The sequence below is a fragment of the Camelus dromedarius genome, chromosome 22 (genome assembly GCF_036321535.1).
Source record: "Camelus dromedarius isolate mCamDro1 chromosome 22, mCamDro1.pat, whole genome shotgun sequence".
NCBI lineage: Eukaryota > Metazoa > Chordata > Mammalia > Artiodactyla > Camelidae > Camelus > Camelus dromedarius.
In genome coordinates, this window is record NC_087457.1 from 20,483,086 (window position 1) to 20,505,807 (window position 22,722).

Genomic DNA, 22,722 nt, shown 5'->3' on the forward strand with positions numbered 1-22,722 from the left:
ATCCTACAAATTAGAACTTTTCTTTTTAGAGGGCCAGTATACCAGCGCATCATTATTTCATGGAATAAAAATCATGTTTATAATTCTGCCATTGATTCCACATTCATCAGCCAGATTTATTCTGTAAAGAACGTTTTCTAATGATGGCTTTTAGGCAACTCTGAAAAATAATGCTTTATTATAGTTCCCTCAGTGTAGATACTTCATTGCCTTTCAGAACTATACCTAGTTTGGAAAAACTTTGTTTCTCTATCTGTACCTCAACCTGCTTCTCTATTTTGAAAATCTGTCTTTCTCTCCATCTCTCAGGATTAATGTAACATATTCACAATCATAATTTTGTATGGGCTTATTCATGGCATCATGTGAGAATTAAATCACACTTTCTTTTTGATCTCTGCACTGTTCTTGCCTTCTGTGTACTGAATTTTCTTTGTGTCATTTCTTTTTACTTCTTGCTCTTGAATTCATCCTGTTTCAGTTGTTTCAGTGGTGACCTTCATATTTTTAACAACTAATTTTAAAAGTATACTTTTATCTATATTTCTTTTTTCAATACTTATACTCAAAATATTTAACACTGGTGTGCATGGGCATAGAACAGTCAGGATTGATATTTGATATCTGGCATAAATCAGTAGAGCCTATCTATTCTATATCAAATAAACTTAAGGTACTTTTCTTCACCAGGTAAACTTCTTAACATGTCTTTACTTTGTTTATTTCTTTCACATTCTCTTATAACAGGAATGTCTATGATTTTGCAGTGGTTTTTATTTTAAATTATTACTTAACAAGCTAATGGACTACAACACACTTTTTAATCAGTGTTCTATGCCTTGTGTCATCTTCTTGAATTTGTCTTTGTTTTCCTTATTCAAGATTGTCTTGGCACTTTTATTAGTGTATTAAAATTTTGAAATTGGCTTGGTGATTACCATAAAATAAGCCAGGATTTGATTAGGATTGTAATACATTTATAATAAATTTTAGAAGCATTCCCAACTTGTCAATATTGAGTCTTCCATTTCATAAATATGCACAGCTACCTCCCCTTCTTTCTCTTTTTGAGGAAAAAAGACTTAGATCTTTAATAATTTATCTCAATTGTGTTTTATAGTTTTCTGGGTAGAAGTCTTGTACATCTATCATTAAATCAATTCCAAAGTATTTTATGATGATTTTACTATTGTAAAAGGTATTTAAAATGTATCTTTTTAAATGATTTGGTGCTGAGCTATACATATGCATATATGCACACATACACATATACATAAATATCACTGCTAATGTTCTAGTTCATTCTACTATATATCTGTGGATCCTTTCAGATTTTTCTATTTGCATAATAACATTGGCTGCAAATAATGGCAATTTTTTTTCCCTTTCAATCTTCTACCATTTTTTTCTTACCTTAACTGCAGTGTAATGTTTATAGTAGAAATTATAGCAGATATTATTCTCTGTTCTTGATCTCAGGGAGAAAACTTTTAGTATTTGATCATTAGGTATGATATTTCTTATAGGTTTAGTGTAGAAATTCTTTCAGATTGAGTTTTGCTTCAGTTTCTAGTTTTCTGAAAGGCTGTTTTTTTTTTTCCCTGCGTAATAGGAGAATTTTGTATCTTAACCTTCTCTGCATCTATTTGTGATCATTATAAGATCTCCTGTTTATTCTGTTACTATGAGGAATTACCTTGTTTGAGTTTCTAGTGACAAAAGTACATGCTATGGAATGGCATATCCTACCATAGTTCTGTATTTTTCTTTGTCTGTTTTCTGTTAACAATTATTTGCTGACTGTATCCTGTGAGCCAGTGTGAGAGGCACTCAGAAACGCATAGTTGGGGTTGGTTGATGGGCCTCTTGAGTGTTCAGTGAAGTGGTTTTAAAATTCCTGAGAATAACTCTATGACAGAATCTTTCTGGTATCCAGGTGGTCTAACTACTATTTTTTTTCTAGTGGGAAACATAAAAAGTATCCTAGGTTTCTATAAAAATGCATTATCTTCCCTTCTGAACTTAAAAGTAAGTTCACTTCAGTTGTCAACTTTAATATTAAAAGAGGGCACTCTGCTTATCAAAATGGAAAAGTCATATCGCTTTTAAATAAATAACTGTCTGTCACAGCTATCTTGCTTCAATCTGATTAAATTCTATTCTCTGAATATCAAAGACTTCTAATATTCCATTTTAAAAGTCAGAGATTTTATCTTGCAGCATGACTGAAAATCAAGTCCTTTAAGCAACTTCTGTTCAAACATTTCAGAAAGTATACTTGTTTAGAGTAATTTCTGAATCCTAGCAATGAATTTAGAAGTTATACTTTTAATAGCATAAATAAGAGGTCACAATATTAGAAACTAATAATTTTGAATTATATTATCTCTAGAATATAATACTAATTAGTAAGATAGAATCTTGCACTTATTTTTCTGTTCAATTTATTATTTACAAATATTGTCTTAGTGACCTTAAGCACTTTTTAAAAAAATAAATAGCAATATATACTCCTTGGGTAAAGAATTTTCTCCTGTATTCTGGAAAACCCTTGAAACTTAGAAAGCCATGTAAGTTGACCCTTAAACATGTGGATCAGGAGGTTAGGGGTTAACATTTACCCTAAATGTTAAATGCTTTCTACCCATTTTCCTAATTTTTGCTCCTGTTTTTGTCTTCCACACTTTTTTCCACCTTTTGTGGCTTTAACTGAGCATTTCATGTAATTTGATTTTTCTCCTATTTTAGCATATAATTTATACTTAAAAAAAAAGTTTTGCAATGATTGTCCTAGAGTTTGCAATATACTTTTATAACTAATAAAAGTCCATTTTCAAATAATACTGTATTACTTTGCAGGTAGCACACGTAGCTCATATAACAAAGTATTCCTCCTTCCCCCATCTCACTCTCTATCACTGTTGTTGTCATTTCATTCATACATAAGCTATAATCATTACATAGATTGTTGCTATTATTATTTTGAACAAGCTTATCATTTAAGAATAAGAAATAAAAGTTTTTATTTTACTCTCGCTTATCTCTTCTCTAATGCTCTCCCTTTATATAGATCTGAGTTTCTGACCTATATCATTTTCCCTCTCTTGGAGAAACTTTTACTATTTCTTGGAAGGCAGGTCTATCTGTTTGAAGAACAAATTTCCTCATCATTTGTCTTAGAAAGCCTTTATTTCTCCATCACTTTTGCAGGATAACTTTCTCAGACAAAAAGTGAGGAAATTTGTTCTTGAAATGTTATTTTTATTCATTTCTTTACCTATTCTTATGAAAAAATGTGCTACAGCTTACACTGATATGACCTAAGTCATGGCTATGCCATGCCTTCAATTGAAATGACCAGTTACAGTGTTAAAGAACCACATGTGAAAAAATGTTATTGTTTAGTAACACTCAAAAAATGTTTAAATGAAAAGTCGTATTTCACATCTTGCTTCATCTGATATGCCAGATGTTCTTGTGTTCCCCCAGGGCTAATTCACCTTCGACAAATGAACATCTGATTCCAGAGCATCAGCAGGTTAAAAAATCATACAAAACTAGAATTTGTGGTGGATTATATGGATTCCATGGAATTTTAAAACTCTTCCAAATGATGGCAGCATCTCTGGGACAAATATAAATACTCCCCAAGCAATAACATTGAAGAAAATACAAGAAATTTTTTTGTTTTACAGTGAAATTTTAAAAGCATCACTAATATTATAAATATATTGAAAACATAAAGGAAAGCAATGCAGTGCTTCATACCATGAATACCCAATTAATGTTAATTATGATTAACTTTCTAACAATTCAGGTAAATAAGGCAGCTGTGTACTGGGGTAGTCATGAAATATTTTATAATTTCTAATGTCTACTTTTTTTTTTCACTTTCCACTTTCAACAGTTTCCTTTAGTTTTGTAAATCATAATTATTTACTGGAGAACCAAAATTTACCCAGGATTACACAACAATTAGTCACAAAATTAATTGAAATTCAGGATGTGCTTTCAGTAATTCATCTTTTACAGAATATGACAGAGTAGAGTTAATTAGCAGTGATTAAAAGAATGGTGTTTACCTTTACTATTACATTAATGTTTTAGAGTTAGGACTTAAATGTCAATGTGTCATGGAAGACAATTACCAACCCAACTCCAGTTGACTAAGAAAATGTCTACACATAGTTTGCTGGACCTTAATATTTGCATAAAAAGACATATTTTAACCTAAACATGTTAGGAAAAGATTAAGTATGAGAAGATATTCTGAGGGATGAAAATGCTTATAGCGTCCAAGTATTTCCCTTCTCCAGCCAGTAGGAAACAAACCGCTGCTCTTTTAGTTGTCTCCATGTTGAAAAACTGAAGTTGGCATTTTTGGGGGAGATATTAAAAATGAAATCTTTGCCCAACTCAGAAAACCTCTCCAGTAAGGTAGCAGAGAAAGAAAACAATGTTAATATTGAATAAATATTAAACCAGAAAGTGATCTGCATCATAGTCAATCAGCTAAGAGTTTACAAAAACAGAAAGACATCTCACCCTTTAATATGACCAAGCAGATACAATCCATTTGCATAGATGTTTTCAAGATAAACAATAACAAGACCTCTAATAAATGGACTTGACAGCATCATTTGTCACACATAGTTCATCCTAAATTCACCTGATAATTGCAGTAACTATCTGTGTTGTCTAATTGGCTTTATCCAGAGGAACAACAAACTTTTCGTATCTTTGCATCAGGAAGTAGTTTTGCAACTTGTAGCAAGGCACTCACCAAACTGAGTCTACTGTCCTCCCACACAAACTGGGAGATGGGGGTGCTGTCTCTCTTAATATTTACATTTTAAAGAGGTGGCTCCCAGCTCCTTGCAAAAGACATCACTAGGTCATAAAGCTGATGAAAGACCTGTCTAGTTTTCAAAAGGATTTACACATTTAAAAGGGAGAAAGTGTGCTTACACTTGCAACTTCTCTAAAGTAGATGTTCTAAGAAAATGAAAAGGAGGGAAATCTCTTATTTTCAACAGGGAGAATTCAGCTTCTTAGTTTTAATTTGTATTTATCCTTACAGTATCGAAGTTTGCAGCTTTTTGGTAGTGGCCTGGAGGTGTTAGGAATATAGAGTAGAAGACTTAAAATAAAAAAATAATGCAACTCCTTTATAACTACTTTTACCATGTTCCTCTTTGTGTAGAATATTTTCACAAGCCTAAACTCAGCCAATATCAACTGATCTAAGAAGTAAGCAGGGGGAGGGTATAGCTCAGGTGGTAGAGTTCATGCTTAGCATGCATGAGTCCTGGGTTCAATCCCCAGTGCCTCCTCTAAAAATTAATAAACCTAATTACCTAACCCCCTGCCAAAATTTAAAAAAAAAAAGTAAATAATGCAACAAAAATAAATAAAATATAAAAAAAAATGAAATGTACAAAAAAAAAAAAAGAAGTAAAGAAACAATGAAGAAATAGTGAAGGAACCAAACATAGCAGTGGGCTTTAGCTGAGTCTTTCTTTTTAGAAATAGAAGAGTTAGAATCACATTTCCTTATTCCAAGTCTCCTACCATAAATTCAGTCTGAGCATGAAATTACTTGTGCTGCAGTCTGCACCCCTGCCCCACAGCATACAGCCCTCAGCACTTTTCTAGGTACAAACGGGAGTTTCCTTAAATCATTTCTGTCATAGTGATGGAGGGAAACTATGCCCTTTGTTTATTATCACGCCAAAATGAAAAGCTTTTGGGGTCCTCTATAGGCATTGCTGAAAGTGAACGTAGCGCAGAAGTTAAATTCCAGCCCTATTGAAATATACAAAGATAATGAGGTCTTGATTGCATTTCAGGCAGTTAATTATTTTTTGGATTTTTCTTAAATGGCAACCTTTTTGGGAAATTAGGACACAAATACCTAAGACTACCAATTGGAAAGGATACATGAAACAAAGCCAGCAATGGTAAACAGTATTGAAATCACTTATAAAATAGGTTGTTTAAAAATGACAGGTCTGAAAGCTTCCTCTGAAGGTAAGTGGATCTGGACTTTGGCAAATCAAATGGTAAAGAACATTTTGCCTTGTAGTTTCATGCTCTCTAATCAAGAGGTCTGAGCTCTATTCATAGCAGTTCAAAGTCTGTGATGATGCAGGAGGAGGGATGTAAACCGTGCATTTGAAAAGACCCCATATGTACTTCTGAGGCATTAGAAATCGGTCATTGCTTTGAATTACATTTGGTAGCAAAAGATGCAAAATACTAAACTTCTGAACTGCATATTCCTTCCCATTGCTGTGTATTTAAATGAAGACAGTTGAGAAACTCCTAACTTGGACCTTGCTGGAGGGAATATATGAACACAGAGGAAGTGAAGTAGGGAGGAGATGGGAAGATGTATAGAAAGGTTAATCTGAGCTCTTTTTGATTTCCCTATTTCTTGAGAAAGAAAAAAAAAAGCATGTTCATCAGAAAACATGAAAATAGAGAGGAAGGAATTTAGAAAACTAAACTTGTCAAAATCATTTTTCCAGGTGGATATTTTGGTTGGCCTTCAGGTGAATGTTCAAATGCCAACCCCTTCCCTGCCCCATGAAAAGTCTCGAAGTAGGTTAACCTCTTTCCCAGCCACCAGCTTATCTCTTCTCTCCTAAATCCCGAGAGAACCCACTGAGTGTCAGGATAGGTGCAGAGTTTCTCATCAGAGATATTTAATGCATCAGAATGACTTTTTGTTTTCCTTCTCTGATTTCTTCCTATATTCAAAAATTGCTTGCTCTGTAACAGCTCAGTTAAATTGCACAAAATCAGTATAAATTTGTATATAACCCCACTCCATTTTTTTGCACTTTTACTTGTTGTAACTTTACAGGTCAATTAGAAGTCTGAAAATCAAGTTTTATTTCTAATGGAGCACACTTGGACCCAAGTCCTGTCATCAAGGCTTCCCATCTTGTGCTAATCTACCTTTTTACTTATTGTCAGCATATCTGTCAGTACAGTTTATGTACAAAGTGTGTATGGGTCTATGTATCAGTTGTGAATTGTGGCCGGTTCTGGGTTGCAGCTGTCTTATTCTAGGTCCCTGACTCCAACTGTCCCACTCCATTGCACCAATAAGGCTTGAAATGGTCTCTGAGAATGTGACCCACTTAGGGGTATTTCTCTTTGGTGTTTTCAGGCTCTCTGCTTGTACCTTTTGGCCTCTATCCACTCCCCTACTTCTCAGAAAACCATTACAAAGATGACATCGACATCATTACCACACAGTGTGACCAGAATTACAAGCGAAGAATGATTGAGGTGAGTCCCCTTTTGGTAATGTTGCAGGAGAGGCAGAGTGGAGGGGCAGAATTACAAATGGGAACAGCACCACAGATGAAAAATCATCAGATTATTTTTGCATATGTGGTTCCTTGTGTGGAATTTTGGGTTTTGTTTTGACTTTCAGCTCCTTCTGAAAGCAATGAAATCTTTTTTTTTCCAATCAGAGAAACTTACTGTCCTCTTATAGGTAACATGATACTAGAGCTGCTACCTTCTCTTGTCAGAGATCAGCTTAAGCTCCATGCTGTCTTTTCCATCTAAATTTCTCTCTGATGCCCTGGTTACTCCATGGAACCCCAGGTCTCTAGGAACACAGCGTGAAAACAAAAAGCAGGTCAGTCAAACATCCAGAATTTTCTGGCCCATTTTTTTTTTCTGCTCAATCTAGGTAGAGTCAAAAGTACCTTTGACCTCATAAATAATGATAATATTTAAAGGTTAATTTGATGAAACCTGACACATGCAGGCCTGCGTGCATGCCTGAGTCATGTCTTCCTGCTGAGTTCCAGGAGCCTTTTCTATCAGTACTTCTCATTTATATTCAAAATATACGAACTTACATCCTGTTGATTATTATCTCTTAATTTCTCTCTTCTGTTCCAGACTAGAAACATCTAAAGAACAGGGACTACATTTTATACTTGGTGCAGGATTTAGCATTTACTAAACTCTGTGCTTGGCTTGTTTCTGTTGATGGTAATGATTATAACTCTCAGATTCTGAAAAAAAAATGTTTGGAAAAAATTAAGAGTTTAACTGAAGTATGTTCCTGTTCCCCTCAGCTGGACTCATGGTTAGCGGGCTTCTTCCTGACTAATCCTTGATCTCCCTTTTCTTAGAGCATTTACTTTGGAAAATTTATCATTGTATAATTTTTTCTGCCCCTTTGATCTGGAAATTATTTTAAAAGGCAGTTTTACAACCTAAGACTCTCTCAAGGACCTAGGAACCACCCCTTTGAAATGTAATTATCCTAGAAGCTAGAGCCGCATCTTCCAGCTTCTGTGCCATTAGAACCCTAACTCCCACAGAGCCCCTTGCTCTAAGTTGCAAACTATCTCTGTCATGAAAATGTGAGAGAGTCACTTTTCCTTTGGGCAAGGACAGTTAGCAAACATGAATGATCTGTCATTCTCCCCACCCATCTCTACCTTCCCTTATCTCTTGAAAACTCTCTAGCCCTTTGTTTCAGTGAAATTGAGCTCAGACTGAGTTTGGCCTCTCTGCCTTAACCTTCCTTATCTGTTTCACTTTGCCCAGTGCAAGTTTGGCTTTGGCACAGACTTCGACTTAACAGCAAAAGCAAATGTTCCTCTGCTCAAACTTAACTTGCCATAATCATACGAAACTATATCAGAGAGATGAACAGGATGTTTAGAAAATATGTTATCCTCCCCAAGGAAAACTTCTTTTGCTGTTAGTGATGGCAAACAAACAAACAAACAAAACTGGAGAAAGCAGTCTCAATAAAACTGACAAAAAGCTGAAATGAACAAGTTACACTTGTGGACTCTGTGTAAATACATTGATCAGCTTTCTGCAAAACATTGAGTCGGCTCTTTAGATGCATATATCTTTGTATGAAACTGCCTTTAGACCCCACAGTAACTTTTGCCGGCCACAAGGGTGCTCTTAAGTGCACTGGAGTTATATCTTACTGCCCATTAGTAGACTCTAAACATTATGCTCCTTTCTTCTTGGTAAAGAAAAGAATTTAAGTCATCCAGATTTAGAGGTAAGAAGAGGCTCATTTGAGCCCTTTCTGTACCTTTCCTTTCAGCTGGACTGCCTACTCCAGGCTCTGCCCTCAGGGCAGCACCAGAGCGTATGCCTGACTCTCCATCCTGAATTCACCTAGAGTGAGTTAAGGAAAGCAGAATTAGCCCCAGGAAATATAAGGAAATAAACCAGTTTCATAACATTTTAGGCTGAAAATGATCTTTGTGGTTAGAGAGTCCCATCCTTTCATTTTGGAGGTGAAGAAAATACAGACTTTCTTAGAGTCACGAAATAAGCTAATGATAGAAATGAGAGTGGAAATTAGGAATCACAGAATCCTAGTCGACTACTTTTCAGTTATTCTCTGTTTCTGGTGTTTTTCTTCTGTTTTTGGCATTTGTTCCAATGTCCTTTGTTTCTGTGTTTCCATGCTATCTTACATAGATTCCATGAATTCATCCACCCTGATTTTATGGTCTGTATGAGTCACTTCTGTATGAGTCTGTGTGATGACTGTGTATGTTATAAAAAGAAAGGTACAGAGAAATATTACATAGAAAATCATGAATGATCTTTGGTGGTGTTTCTTTCTGCAGAGTGGATATTTTTTGCACTGGCATTGAGTATTTCCTTCATGCCTATATCCCCCACCCCCAATGTTATCGCTGTTACAGATAGAAAGCTTTGACATCCAAATTCAGTGATGAATACGGTTCAAGTAAAAGGCAAAGTGCAGTATCTGAACAACAATGACTTCAATATACAACTTATAAGAAGGTGACAAAATATATTTCCATTTTTTTCATATATTTCAGCCTCCAGTGTCATTAATAAACTAATATCTTATCTTCATACTTTAATGATACTGCATTGATTCTGAAGTGTATAGGCTGTCTCTATACTCAGCTTCCATGTGAATTTAATGTCATTGTAGTTTCCTATGTTTTCTGCCTCTCCAGTCTAACTCCTGGAATCTTCAAAATATTACTCCCTTTCGAGGTATCTGATATTCCCACAGGGCTATTCTTTGAACAGATAGAAGCTTAGGGTGGAATTGACCTTTTAGCAGATCTTTCATTTTTATGTTTGTTAGCAAGTTGTATATTTTGAGTGCTACCTTTCGAAGATTTTTAAGGCTATGCATCCATTTTGTAGTTTTCTTCCCCTACATAGAATGCCCTTCTCTAGAAAGGGACAAGTGTCTCTATTTAACATTATACATTAGAAAAATCTGTATGAAATATTTAAAACATTTATAATGAGTCTCATTGGTATCGAATGTTATGGAAGAGAGTAGTAGGACACATATTGAAAAATGTTAGAATGTATAAGTGAAAAGAAAAAATGGGAGCACGAGAAATAGGGATAGAAACACAGGAAGGCAGAGAAATGAAGTCCATTTATTTTGTTACTTTATGTTACTCATATCATTACTTTGAGTTTTACTTTAAAATTATGTTAAATACTGATATGATTATTCTTTGCTAGTATATAAAACATAATTGATTTTAATATATTCATCATGTATTTTGTAGTTATTCTTAATTATTCATTCTAATAGTGTTTTACATTTTACAAAGGCTTATTCACATAGACAAATACCTATGAGTAAGGAGAGATTTGTTTCTTTCTTTCCAATTTGGAAATGAAATCCAATTTCCAATCATCCAATTTGGGATGAGTTTTGTCTTTTTTTAGGTTACTTTCCTCAGTTATACTTCCAGTATAGTATGGAACAGATGAGTTGAGAGTGAACATTTTCATCTTGCCCCACTTGCTTAAGAAGAAAGCACTGATCTTTCATCACTGAGTATTCTGTTATCTGTAGGTTTTTCTGCAGGTGCTCTTTGCCAGATAAGAACTCTTCCTTCTATCCCTAATTTGCTAAGTTTATTTTTCCCTCTTCGAAAATGGTTGTGAGATTTTTGTCATCTGTTCTTTTCTGCATTTATTGAGATGATCATGTGTTTTTTTCTTACATTGTTAATATGGTGAATTACACTGGTTGATTTTTTTAATATTAAGTCAACCCTGTATTCTCAGGATAAATTTGACTAGTACAGACATGGACGTTATATCACTGTCAAGGGAGCTCAAATAAAAGGCTTCTATTGTTTTATGGACTTGCGGTGAGGATGGGGGCTGGGAGAGGAGGGAGGACTAAGATTGGAAAAATAGTGGTACTGAGTCAGAAAAGAGTAAAGTGGCTTCTTCGAGGTTACTCCCTCCTCTTCCTGACAAGGAGGGCTGAAGAAGACCTCAGTAGAAGACCCAGCTAGAGAGACCTAGGAATGAAGGCACTTGAATTAGTAATGCAAATATTCTTAAAAGCATAGCCTGGCAGGGGATCCAGAATCCTTGACTGCAACTCTTTTCAGAGACTCAGTGCACTAGCTCTGCACCAAGTCTAGTGTGGGGAAGGCACATTCCCTAGTACCTGCTAGGTAAAGACTTTGTAATTGCTTATGGTTGGCCTGAAAGATCACTCACAGGTTTTTGGGCACAAGCCAGATTCTTTAGGTAATAGTCCATATGCTTTTGAAATGTGTATGTCGATTAGGTGAAGGTGGTTGATATGTGATTCAAGTCTTTGGTATCCTTACTGAGAACCCAGAGCTCTGGAGTTTCACCTATGTATAATCACTCATGCTCAATTGACTGAGAAATTATGTTAAAATGTCCCATTTTATGAGAAATACCAGTACCATAAAAAGTTCCTTATGTAAAGAAAGTCTTGACTATTGTTTATGACTGATAAATTTCTTGAATACTTCTAGGATGAAATAAAATTTTATCTTTTAGTCACACAAATAAATTTGTCAAGCAAACTATGATTTATTAATATTAGTGATGACATACTGAGCAGAATTCTCATAGTACTTTATAACCTCTTCTTCAGAAAAATGAAATATATTGAGAAGCTATATTAGCTCTTTAAAAACTTCAGACTATCAGTTTTTATATTTTCCAGTTTGGCTAAAGCAATTTCTTTCTTTTTAAAAAATAAATATCTATTTGAAATCTATTATCTTTTTATATTGAGCTATTTAACACATGGTATACGGACATGAAAGATTAATTACACTGCAAAATAGAAGAAAACCATGAATTATTATCTAAAAGAAAGTATAACCAAATAATAAAGATTACTTCAAATTTTGACACATTAATTTAGAAAAATAAATGGTGAAAACCATTACTACTATAAATCTTTAACTCTTAACTCAAGTAATTTCAAAATTGCTAGTTCTTTAAAACGGGAATTTTTTTCCTATATGTTTATTTCTAATTTTATTGAATTTCTTAAAGAATGGAAATGAGTTTGCTGTACCTACATAGAAATTTGCCCACATAGATACTACATGTTGTAAACTGAAAAATACAGATTCATTTTCATGGTTTATTCTTTGTTTGTGCAACCATAAACATACACTTGTGTAACAGTGCAAGTAGTTATACTTTATTGCCAACAAAAATGAAATTTAAAACGCTTGTAAACAATACCACATTTTCTTTCCTTCAAAGCTGGTCTTACCAACGATGCCCGGCTTTCCAGTTAGAACACGGCCTCCCTGTAAGGTTGTGAATGTGGTAAACAATTCTGTTTTTCTTACAAGAATATTGAGAATACTTAGAAGTGAGTAGGTGTTTTTCAGAGACTAAGTTTCTAGGACCATTTGTATTTAGGGGTTAATAACTATAAATCAGTCTAAGCAAAGTAAGGATATATTAGGCAGATTTTGATTCGGTCTCCTTAATCAAAAATCCTGAATTCAATAGCTCCGTTTCTAATTTAAAATTGTTCATCTGCCCTGTGCTTCAGGTTCTTTATTTCTGTCTCTCCAAGCCTTCTGTTTTCTTTGACCAAAACACTCATTTAAACTAATTTATCCAGCATTGTATGTCTCCTGAGATTTTAACCCCTTTATTCTGTTTATTTTATACATTTTGATACTTAGCTTATCTGCACTAAATCTCTCTGCTTTCTTAAATAATACACGTCTTATATTAATATTTCTCTTATTTTAAAACAAATTATCCCTAACAAAGAAGGCCATTGAATTGGTATTTTTGGAAATCTAGTAGCAGATCCCAAGATTTGCTTAAAGTGAGGAATGGTTTTTAATGTTCATTTAAAAATTATGGAATTTTGAACTAAGTTTAATAGTAAATCCTTTCTTGTTTCAGTATTAATATATTTTCTCCAAAATATTTACTTAAACTTACATTTCACACTCATCATCTTTATTCTGTGGTGGTGGGGACCACCGAGGACATCTCTGTATATTCCCAAAGTTCACAAGTATCCACGCTTGAAGAACAGATCACTGGATATGAGGAGACTTCAGCATTAATCTCTGATTTTATGTTACTTGAACTTAGAGGAAAACTTTGAAGTTTATGGGGAAAAGAAAACCTTATTTTTCTAGAATAATGTGAACTGTGGGTTTACAAAGTTTTATAGTTATATATTTTTAAAAAATTGTCTGCATTTTTTCAAGGAAATGAAAATGAGATAGATATAAAAAAGGAGTTATTCACAAATGGTATTGGAGAATCGGTATTAAAGATCAGTAGAGATCAATGGAAAAAACAGAGTTTTTCTCACTCCATGGCTTTGTGTCTCTCTTTTCCAGTTTTGTTAAGCTAATAATTTCTGACATATGTTCTGAGCAATGAACAGTGTTCTGCATCCCCCAGAAGAAGACAGTCCTAGACATGTTACCAAACTGTATCTTTTTTGTGTTTTCACTTTTCGGGACATTTGCACTTTCAAGACATTCTGAGTTCACATATAATTTTCAGGTAGAATTTTATAAGACTGAAAAAGCTTTATTTGTCTAAGAGGTATGCCAAAAGGAAAAGGTTTTTCCAATTTTATACTTTTGAATCCTTTTACAAAAGGCTTTCTTTAACTTCTCAGGTCATGATACAGATTTACATCAGCAAAAATACAGTGAAAAATAACCTTCATAACTTCTTTTCCAGTTTGTTCAAACCTGCTGCTTAGCCTTACCTTTTGTTATACCTGTAACTATTCCATTACTAAATGTGTCAGTTTCAGGGGCACCTTTCATAGTGTCCTTAACTAATTACTTCCAAGGTTCTCCACGGCATAAGTTTTCCCTTGAGTCTTGCTGCCTTCTTCCCACAGCCCAGTCCTCCTACGTCCTCCTTGGACTGTCTCATCTCATAATTCTTAAGCAACTCAGAATGTTCCCTACAATATGCTGCTTCATGCATCCTGACTGCAGCTGAATAAAAACGTTGGCAGAGTTCCAATTTATTCTCTGCTCGAGATTTTATTTAGTTGAGGAAGTTTTGCTTCATGAAGTTTTTTTTCACCCAACTCATCTTTCCTGAGAGTAATGCTGGCATACTTTTTACTTTCATGATTTTTGATAGCATTTACTCTCTTTGAAATTAATTTTGGACTTTTATTTTACCAGTTCTTATCGATTACTTAATTTAATAGAAGTTTATTTTTTATTGCTCTGTCATTTTTCTCTGCTAAATTGAGGTGTCATTGACAAATACAGTTGTGAGATACTTAAAGCATACAAAGTCAGAATTTTAAATTCAATCCCCATTTACCAAAACTAATCCTCCCTCATTCTTATTTCTTAGTAGATAAAACAGTACCTCAACCTATATAGTTGCCCTTGCTCAGGCTAAAAATATTAGGGCAATCTGAGATTTCCTTCTCTTTCAGACATATAGCTAAAAAATAAAATACCAACCTCTTACAATGGCCCTATTTATTCTCTCCTCTGCCTAAGTTTCAAGACCTCGTCTACTTAAACTAGTCCCTTGTTTGCTTACAGTTATCCTGTCCTGTGGACACACCAAGTTTATTTTTTGTCCTAGAGATTATATTTATGCTCTTTTTTTTTTTTAGGCAAATGCTCTTCCCCAAGGTTTTTGTGTATCCCCTTGCCCCAGATTCTCATGCTCTAGTCCAGCATCCTGTTTTGTTTTCTTTATAACAGTTAGCATTTGCAGAAGTTACATTATTTATATGCAATGCTCTGTTAACTAGCATGTGAGGTCTGAGATGACAGGAACTGGATTTATCTTGCTCACCACTGTAGTGTTAAATGTCTAGAAGAATGTCTGGCAAAGATGATGAAATTGAACCAATCACATCTACCCAAGGTATAAAAATACATATATATCTGTTATACATATCTGTTCTCCAGAAATCATTTAACACAAATATATCATATTAGTATAAATTTAAATCAGTAGATTAACTCTTCTACAAGACCCTCTTATTTTAAGATATTTTTCTAAATATGGCATAAAAGAACTTGAACAGAAAAGGGACACATGTGGAGACAAAATGAGGCTATTCAACAGCTCTGAAGCCACTTCATGGTCCAACAACTTTCTTGGGAGCTCATGGGCTGGTATTAGACAAAGAAATCATTTATGTTCATTTTACTCTTGAGATACTTACTGTCTTATGCCTGCTGTGATACAAGTCTGAGGAAAGCTAATTCTTCTTCACAGCTTAATAAAGTGTTTTAGTTTGCAGATACTAACACTATATATAAAATAGATAAACAACTTTTTTTCTGTATAGCACAGGGAACTATATTCCGTGTCTAGTAACCATAGTGAAAAATAATATGAAAACTAATATATGTATGTATATGTACTGAAACATTATGCTATACATAAGAAATTGACAAAACATCATAAACTGACTATTCTACAATAAAAAAGAAAGAATATGGATCACTGTATTTAAAGGGTACCATTGTATAATGCTATGACTTTAGGAAAAAAGATAATAAAAAAAAAGTATACAACACAGTGGTCTTGCAGAGAAAGGCAGACCGGCTTTAGTAAGTCCTTGATGGTTCATTAGTAACATCCTCCAAATTTGACGATAAAATGAGACTGAATCTATAATTAAACTCTCTGCTACGAAAAGACAGCTTTCTTGCTTCTCTTACCACTGTAAGAATGAAAATAAAAACTTATTACTGTAAGGTAACATTACATTTGATTCTAACAATTTCTAACACATTTGTAGAAAAAGGATTAAAAAGAATAATCAAATCTACTTGCGGTAACCTTGGGCCATTCAATTAGCTGCATAATACTAACTAGACATTACTATAAATTACTGAAATGACAGAAAGATATATGGAAATCATAATTCTTGCTCTTAACAAGTTTCCTATTATGTAAATAAAACGCAACTTTCTCCCCAGGCATTCTACCAGGTCTAACTATTAACTAATTAGAATTTTATATTCATGTATCCCCCAGATTATGGTAAATTGACAATGAGCAGAAGCTTGGGCAAAATGAAAGTAACAGGAAGAAAAAAACAGGCAAAGTACATAGAAATAAAATATTGAGCAATCGGCCCCTGGCCACCTGTAAACATGACGTGGTATTGTGGCAGACATCCTCCAGGGTGGCCTCACCTGACCCCCAACCCCTGGTATTCCTGCCTTATGTAATTGTTTTCAGTTGAATAACTTGTTTTTAATCAGTAAAAGGTGACAACATAGAGGAGATGGATTAGGTTATAAAATACTGCAATTTTTTTTCAACAGTAGACTATAATTTTCTCCCTTTTTTCTTATTGGCTTTGATAAAGTAAGCTGCCGTGTTGGAGAAGACTGGGTATCAAGAAACTAAGGACAATCTGCAACAAACAGACAGTAAGTACCCAGGGTCCTCAGCTGAATAAGCTCCGAGAACCTAAACCCTGTCACCAACCAGGTGAGCAAGCTTGGACACAGAATCATCCTCAGGTGAGCCTCAGCTGAGCCTTCAATCTCTGTCACAGTCTCATGAGACACCATTAACTACGTATAGAGATACCTACCTAAGTTGTGCCTAGAGTTTTGATCCACAGAAGCTTTGAGATAACAAATGCAAGCTGTTTTAAGACACTAACTTTTGAGGTAATTTGTAATGTAGCAATAGATGAATAATACACATATTATATGCATAAAGGAATTTATTCCTACTAAAGAGGTCAGATACTATATGGCTAAACTACCAGGGACAAGTTGACTTCTAAGTCTGTGCTTCTCATCCTGTTTTTCAGTGTTGTCAGTGTTCTACTGATTAGAAACAAGTTACTAAATGAAAAGGAATTATATAAGACAGAGGATGCTGGGGTTGGGGGTGGGATCCCGTGAGGCCATCTTAGAGTCTGCCTGCCAACATAGCATATGCCCATTTTTAAATACTGAGTTTTTTTTCAGTTAACTATGAAGACTCATTTAAATGAAACAGGGATTATATTTTTTAAACATTTCCATAGTTTTCATACTATTTATTTGAGTATGCCTCAGCACTGTTCTTTTTAAGTACCATAGCTTATTTTTCTGAGCAGGTAGCTCACACTCATGAGATGAAGTTTTTGCAGGTTCTAGTAAATCAATCTATCTATCTGTCTGTCTGTCTATCTATCTATCTATCTATCTATATGTTTTTTGGTTTTGATTTGACATTACATTTCCCTCTTTTTAACCTTTTATTCTTACTCGTATTGCTACTCCATTTTGTCTTGTTTTACACATTTTTCATGTGACAAGTTTTACTTCAATTATATATAAATATATTTCAGTATACTTGTGCCCCTGGGAGCCCCAGCACATCCAGGAAACACCCAGTGCCCCTTCCCACACTACACTGCAGTACCTTCAGGGGGAGCACTAAGTGTTATGTTAAAAGAAAGTGAATTCGAATAGCTCAGATGTGGATTCTTGGTGCAGAATCTTCGACTGTGAACATTTCTTTAGGAGAACCAATGATTTTTTATGAGACGCAGAGATATATGATGGTTGCAGATGGGCTGCCATGTAGTGTGTGCCTACATCTGCTCGCTGTGAAGCAAACTGTCATTTTATGAGTCTATTTTATTTGTGCAAAAGATGAATGATTAAGATAGCTGGATGGCAAGAGTTTGATGTAAAATGAAGTTTAACTCTGTTGGGGGAAAAAATAAGCTGGTAGAGATTTACAGTGCCATACTTTGCTTATTTTTATAGTTTGACTTCATTATTTCAAATATATAACTACACACAAGATCACCCAAAGCATAGAAACTGTTGTAAGGATATCCAAGATCCTGAGTAAACATGCTGCTGTCTTTTGAATTATCTAGGACATTGCTTATATTTCTAAAATCATTTTATTTTTAATGATGTATCCTTAGGGTACATGCTTTTATGATAGTAAGCTATTGAGAGATTAACTCAATTTTATGTTGTTATTATTTTAATATATATTTCATTCTGATCAAAATGATTATAAATTATCAGTATATAATAGTTTATAATCTAGTTTCAGTATTCATGTAATTATACTTAAGATGATGGATGGACCATTGTAAAATATGCTGCTCATAGAAATACATGCTTCCAAAAATATACCAAATAAGAAAGTAGGTATCCTAATAATAATAAAGTTAAAGAAGCTTAAAAAGCAATGAACAAGCATTGACAATTGTGTTGCAAAGTCCATAAAAGTTGTCAGAAAGCAAGACTGAATCACAGTGATGCTTATACTTAAGTGAGAAAATGTGGGTTACATGCTAGACCAATACAAAATAAAAATGGACTGTGAAAGATTGAAGAGCAAAAGAAACAGAGACTGCAATCTAAATGTATTAGGGAATAATAATCAAAAGATGTTTGTGTAAATACTTAACATTTTAAGATTAATTAATCCAAACTAATCCTACAGCACCAGACAATGTCAGCAGTCTGTACTGTCTTTAATGTAGAGGTCGAAGTACATTAGTTAATTATTAGATACTTTAGCTTTTTAAAATATATCAAAAATATAATTTTAAGTTAGCAGAGAATTTTAAAAGATTCTCTGAAGTTAAAATGGTCCGTAAATGTATTTAATATAAGAACCTTATTTCTAGCACACCCAAATATACATAAAAATAGGACCAACAAAAGGAGTTCCAACATTTGAGTCACATTCCAGCCTGAAACTCAAATGAACATGAATATGAATATGAATAAGAGCCATGTTTAACTGTATAACTTTCAATATAAAAATTACATAATCATTATCTTTTAAGGACAATACAGATGTAGTGAATCATGGCATAACTTTAATGAGTTAGGATAACTAATTTAATCTGAAATAATCAGGTACTTTTTTATTTATAGTCAGTATACAATGTTGTGTCGATTTCTTGTGTACAGCATAATGATTCAGTCATACATATACATATATGTATTCCTTTTCATATTCTTTTTCATTGTAGATTACTACAAGATATTAAATATAGTTCCCTGTGCTATACAGTAGAAACCTGTTGTTTATTTTATATAGTTAGTGTCTGCAAATCTTGAACTCCCAATTTATCCCTCCCTGCCCCACTGGTAACCCATAGTTTGTTTTCTATGCCTGTGAGTCTGTTTCTGTTTTGTACATAAGTTCATTTGTGTCCATATTTCGTAGATCCACATATGAGTGATATCATATGGTATTTTTCTTTCTCTTTCTGGCTTGCTTCACTTAGAATGATGATCTCCAGGTCTATCCATGTTGCTGCAAATGGCATTATTTTATTCTCTTAAATGGCTAAGTAATATTCCACTGTATAAATATAAAAATAAACTTATTTATCCAGTCATCTGTCAGTGGACATTTAGGTTGCTTCCATGTCTTGGCTATTGTATATAGTGCTGATATGAACATTGGGATGCATGTATCTTTTTGAATTAGAGTTCCCTCCAGATATATGGCCAGGAGTGAGATTGCTGGATCATATGGTAAGTCTCTTTTTAGTTTTTGAGGAATCTCCATACTGTTTTCCATAATGGCTGCACCAAACTACATTCCCACCAGCGGTGTAGGAGGGTTACCTTTTCTCTACACCCTCTCCAGCATTTACCATTTGTGGACTTTTGAATGATGGCCATTCTGAGTATTGTGAGGTGAAAAGCACAGGAAAAAATACTCAATATCGCTAATTATCAGAGGAATGCAAATCAAAACTACAATTAGGTACTATTTTGATACTTCTTTCGTGTCCATAAAGGAGATGCACTCAGACAGAATTAGGACACCATCCAGTACTCACAGAATTTGATTTCATAGGGAATGAAAGGATGTTCTATCTGTATAATAGTTAAACCATCTATTTATCTCAGTGTCATTGATGTGCATCATCAGTCACACATCAGTGTTAAAGAATGAGAGTTCCCTCTTATCATGCACATATTTTAGCTGAATTAAATTATGTTTAATCATTAACAACAAAAAACAGTCTTGTATCAAAGAGCCAAATGACAAGAGTGTAGTTACTAAGGTGTAAGGAAGCACTTTTGAGAAAAAAAGGATGTGACATTTGGTTTCAGGGTCTGCAGTGGGGTGGTGCCTTGAAAAGGAAAACAGGGCAACATAAAGACCAAGAGCCAAGAAGACCAAGCACTCCTACACAAGTCAAAGCTACCCTGAATACCTGATTAACCTGCTGCACCTTTTCTTAAGGTGTCCTAAAGAAATTCTTGTGTAAATACTGAATTCAACTTTTTTTCCATCTTATATTAACCCTCAACATTGTGAATTGTGTCTGTGGGAAACACTAATGTCTTTGCTCAAGAGCATTCTTTTAGAACCAAAATCTATCTTGATTTGGAGACAGGTATCTGTCTGTGTATCTTCTATTGGTTTGTTTCTCTGGAGAATTCAGACTAATATAATGAGGAAGTAAGAGAAGCAGTGGAGAAAGATGATATAATACTTAGTCTTAAATTAGCCAATCTATATTCAAGTTTGAGGGTAAAATTTTTTTCCATCTCCCTCCACCAAATCAGAAAATTTATAAGCCAAATAGCTTTCTTTGCCTTTTCTACAAATACTTAGTGAATAAAGCCTGAACCCAGTTCATTTCTTCAATGTTTATGAAGTGTTGCTCATTGACTATATCAAAATTCCCATCTTGGGAATTTGATATACTGGGAGTTGATCTACTGGCCTCATCTATTCTGAATTCTGGATGTTCTTTGCTTTCTCCCTTTCTGTGTCTGAACTCTTCAATAGTTGATAGGATAGTAGATGTCATAAGAGGACATTTCATTGTGACTGTAGCATACTAGGGATTTCTAGGGGACAAGGATCCAGCACAATCACTATGCTGCAGAGTTGTCGATAGATAAGCATTCCAACAAGCGCTGTAGAACAACTTTATTCTTTCTTGAACGCCCAAGAAGCATACTTTCAATGGAAGACCAAGCCCCAAATGCACACTTTAACTGTGGTTCATTCTAGAGTTCAAAAAGGAGTCCTGGATTAAAATTTATCTGACTGCATTCCATTCATCCAATTATCTTGTGGTCTCTGTTCTTTAGTTTCCCTACCACTGGTAAATCTGGGCTAAGCATGTCTGCTCTGCCTATTTCATGAAAATATTTGAGAATTGTAGAATTCACAAATGGGAATGTTCTTTGTAAAGAGCTCTAAAAATGAAAGGGGTTTTTAAAAATTCTATTTGATAAAATATTTGTCAATTAAAGAATCCAAAACTATTAGAAAACTCTAAATGATTCTTAAAATTAGAGCTTTTAAATTTAATGCAACCAATAACCAAGGTTAATATAAAATCAAACTACAAATTTGTAAAATAATAAAAAAGTACATTTGTAAAATAATCTAAAGTAAGAATTGCAGATGCGTATACAAAACTGAGAAATAAAGCTTTTGAGATAAGTTAAAGCATATTAATGTTCTATTTTAGAAAGAAGCTGTTACTGGAGGAGAAATTGACACTTTATACGTTTATATTTTTATTTTAATTAGAAATTTGAAGGCAGCCATTAATAGATAAACAAAAAGATACTGGAATTTTCCTTTCATTAGGGTACAAAAATATAAAAAGAAATCATTGGCAGTATAAAATAATATTTTAATAATAAAACTTGAATTTAAAAAATCATGAAAATAACAATAAGAATAGCTATCCAGCCCTCCACTCCCAGAATATGAACCCCTCTCCCCTCCATAAGTTACTAAGGCAAGATGTTTTGGGTAAAGATTCTAGAAAAATCTCAGGGAACAAATATTCTGATGTTATTTATATCTACAAACTGTTTCAGAACATAAAAGTGAACATATTCACAAAGATTCAAATAAGTTATTAGCACATTTATTATGACATCAAATTCAATCACCATTATGTCTCAATTTGTAAATATTAGTAATAACTAAATATTCATCAGTAAGGAAATTAATTAAAAACATCACATATTTATTTTTTAAAAAATGAGTCACATTTGTGCAGGCCAATATGAAAATATATCTAGAATGTATATTTTGATGAGGTAATTAAGGTACAAAACAAAATGTATATTCTCCTTTTTTAGATAAAAGTATCTGTGCATGTAAGTGTATGTTAAAATTTTATATAAATATAGACCAAATATGTTGGTTCCCCAGTGAATCAGGAATGTATATTTCTTACAAATTATTTAAATTTCTTACAAACATTTCTAAATTTTGTTCTTGAAAATTATAAATTACCATAAAAGATGAAAAACTATGGAAACTATAAAAAGTATCGGGTACATTTTCCTTCCCTTAGAACAAACTCAAACACTTGAAAAAAATTTTTATGCCTATTCATATGAAAACATAAGTCTCTCCAAGGGCATAACATTATTTCTGTTGTTTCTCAATCTTAAT

The 22,722-nt window shown here is 33.8% G+C and overlaps 1 long non-coding RNA gene across 2 annotated transcripts in view; it reads left to right on the forward strand.

Moving 5' to 3' along the window:
• Positions 1–16,795, forward strand: part of LOC116149164 (uncharacterized) — a 121,695-nt gene extending 104,900 nt beyond the window's left edge. For both annotated transcript variants that reach the window (XR_004132795.2, XR_010377233.1), the window contains exons 3-4: positions 7,178–7,299; positions 16,661–16,795. This is a non-coding gene — a long non-coding RNA (uncharacterized LOC116149164). The remainder of the gene's footprint in view (positions 1–7,177; positions 7,300–16,660) is intronic.
• The last annotated feature ends 5,927 nt before the right edge of the window (positions 16,796–22,722 follow it).